General features: G+C 48.5%; 1 pseudogene; it reads left to right on the top strand.

Annotated features, from left to right (window-relative positions):
* The first annotated feature begins 1,916 nt into the window (after positions 1–1,916).
* On the top strand, positions 1,917–2,852 carry LOC126951990 (protein BTG1-like; annotated as a pseudogene).
* Positions 2,853–3,230: the final 378 nt, after the last annotated feature.

The following is a 3,230-nucleotide window of genomic DNA, read 5'->3' as shown; positions in this document are numbered from 1 at the left end:
GTCCCCTCCAGCCCCTTAGCAGGGCACAGGAAGGTGAGTTTGCTGCTCTCTATACCCTGATCTGGCCACAGTGACAGGCCGTGGGCCCTTCGCTTATTATGAGGTCCTGCAGTAGGAATGCAGCAAGGGCAGCAGCAGGTGTGGAAGCTGTAAACACTGTCATAGGCCATCTTCCAGATGAGTGTCATGGAAGTCTCACCCTCCAACATCCCACTAGACACCTCTCCCTAGATGGCTCCTAGGATTGCTCCACTCAACATGGCCAAAGTTGAACCAACCATCTACCCACCCCCAAACAACTTTCTCTCTGGGATCCCCATCCCACTGATGACACAGTGACCCCGTCTTTAAAGTCATAACAAGGGTGTGGTTCTCCATCGTGAGCTTCCTCCTCCCTTCTCCAGATCCCATAGGTCACTAATTCTTGTCCCTCCTTCTCCTAAGCAGAGCTCACCTTGGAGCCCTTTTCTCCATCCTAACCCTGTTCATTCCTGGAGCCTCACCTTTTCTCTGGTCACTGAACCCTCCTGACCTCCTGCCTCTCTCTCTCCCCACCACAGGCCCCCACACAGTGCTTCTAGATGCCTCTATGTCCAGTTCCTCCACAGTCTGAATGGCCATGTTTCCCTTCCATTGCTGTAGAATGAGGTGCAAACACCACAGCATGGTCTGTCACCTGCTAGACTTTGCTCCCAGATGGTACACAAATGGCCAAAGAGAGGTGGCGGGCGCCTGTAGTCCCAGCTACTCGGGAGGCTGAGGCAGGAGAATGGCGTAAACCCGGGAGGCGGAGCTTGCAGTGAGCTGAGATCCGGCCACTGCACTCCAGCCTGGGCGACAGAGCAAGACTCCGTCTCAAAAAAAAAAAAAAAAAAAAAAAAAAGAAACAACACCACATGCTTCCTTACAGTTCCGCAGGTCAGAAGGATGAAACAGGACTCACCGGACTATAAAATGAAGGATGGTTCCTTCTGGATGCTTTTTGGAGCAAGGGTTTTATTGTTGGGTCTGCAGGCTGTACAAGAAGCGTAGTGGCTTCTGCTTTTGCTTGGCTTCTGGGGAGGCCTCAGTAAACTTAAAATCATGGCAGAAGGTGAAGGGGGAGCCAGCACTTCACACAGCTAGAGGAGGAGGAAGAGCTTTGTTGTAAATTCTTAAAATGGTTTCATTTTTCCTGGTGAGATATTTGGTTGAATTACAAAGAAATACCTAGAAATCTAAGAAAAACAATAAAGCAAAATGATTAATAGCAAGGAACAAAATTTGTGTAAGAAAGAGAAGGTTCTCAGCCAGGCACGGTGGCTCACGCCTGTAATCCCAGGACTTCGGGAGGCTGAGGTGGGTGGATCACAAGGTCAGGAGTTCGCAACCAGCCTGGCCAACATGGTGAAACCCTGTCTCTAATAAAAATAAAATAAGAAAGAGAAGGTTCTCGGTTGGGCGTGGTGGTGCATGCCTGTAATCCCAGCTACTTGGGAGGCTGAGGCAGGAGAATCACTTGAACCCAGGAGGTGGAGGTTGCAGTGAGCTGAGATCGAGCCATTGCACTCCAGCCTGAGTGACAGAGCAAGACTCCATCTTGAAAAAAATAAAAAGAAAAGAAAGAGTCGCCCCTCGGAGCTGGAAATGCAACTGTTGGGATATTCGGATGCTGGGGAGCTGGAGGCGGAGGCGGCTGGGGAGGTCCAAGCGATGTGACCAGGCCGCCATGGCTCGTCTCTTCCTCTCCTGCCGCCTCCTGTCTTGAAAATAACTTTTTTAGTCTAAAGAAAGAAAAAAAAAGTAGCCGTCCGCCCCTCACGCCCTCTCTTCCTCTCAGCCTTCTGCCCGGAGAGGAAGCCCGGCGTGTCCGCTCCGCCTTCGGGGCCGCGCTGCCGAGCCCCGGCGGCCCCCGGCCGCCCCCGCACGCCGTCCCCATGCATCCCTTCTACCCCGGGCCGCCACCATGATAGGCGAGATCGCCGCCGCTGTGTCCTTCATCTCCAAGTTCCTCCGCACCAAGGGGCTCACGAGCGAGCGACAGCTGCAGACCTTCAGCCAGAGCCTGCAGGAGCTGCTGGCAGAACATTATAAACATCACTGGTTCCCAGAAAAGCCATACAAGGAATCAGGTTACCCTTGTATTCGCATCAACCATAAAATGGATCCTCTGATTGGACAGGCAGCACAGCGGATTGGACCGAGCAGTCAGGAGCTGTTCAGGCTTCTCCCAAGTGAGCTCACACTCTGGGTTGACCCCTGCGAAGTGTCCTACAGAATTGGAGAGGATGGCTCCATCTGTGTGCTGTATGAAGCCTCACCAGCAGGAGGTAGCACTCAAAACAGCACCAACGTGCAAATGGTAGACAGCCGAATCAGCTGTAAGGAGGAACTTCTCTTGGGCAGAACGAGGGCTTCCAAAAACTACAATATGATGACTGTATCAGGTTAAGATATAGTCTGTGGATGGATCATCTTACAATAATGGATAAATTTGATTTTTGCTTTGGGTGGGCTCCTCTTGGGGATGGATTATGGAATTTAAACCATGTCACAGCTATGAAGATCTGGCACAAGATAGAGTGGTAAAAAAAATTTTTTTTTAAGTGACAGTGCCATAGTTTGGACAGTACCTTTCAACGATTAATTTTAATAGCCTGTGAGTCCAAGTAAATGATCACTTTATTTGCTAGGGAGAGAAGTCCTAGGTTGGTTTCAGTTTCTCCCAGACATACCTGATTTTTTACATCAGTCCCTTTAAAGAAAATCTGTATTTCAAAGAACCTTTCTCTGCAGTAAATCTCGCAGAGGAATTTGCACTATTACACTTAAATTGTTACTGTTAACCTTTTTGGCAGCTCAATAGGAAAGCTGAACGTTTTAAACATGGTAGTACCGGAAATTTTACGACAAGACTTTTACCTAGCACTTAAATATGTATAAATGTACATAAAAACAAACTAGTAAGCATGACCTGGGGAAATGGTCAGACCTTGTATTGTGTTTTTGTCCTTGAAAGTAGCAAGTGACCAGAATCTGCCATGGCAACAGGCTTTTAAAAGACCCTTAAAAAGACACTGTCTGAACTGTGGTGGTAGCAGCAGCCAGCTCTCTGTACATTTGCTAGCTTGTAGTTTTCTAAGACTGAGTCAACCTCTTTATTTTTACAAAGTGGAGGTCTGGTTTGTAACTTTCCTTGTACTTAATTGGGTAAAAGTCTTTTCCACAAACCACCATCTTTTTTATGAACT

The sequence above is a fragment of the Macaca thibetana genome, chromosome 4 (assembly GCF_024542745.1).
Source record: "Macaca thibetana thibetana isolate TM-01 chromosome 4, ASM2454274v1, whole genome shotgun sequence".
Classification (NCBI taxonomy): Eukaryota; Metazoa; Chordata; class Mammalia; order Primates; family Cercopithecidae; genus Macaca; species Macaca thibetana.
Note: the sequence above shows the minus strand (reverse complement) of the source record. Positions and strands in the feature narration are given on the sequence as shown.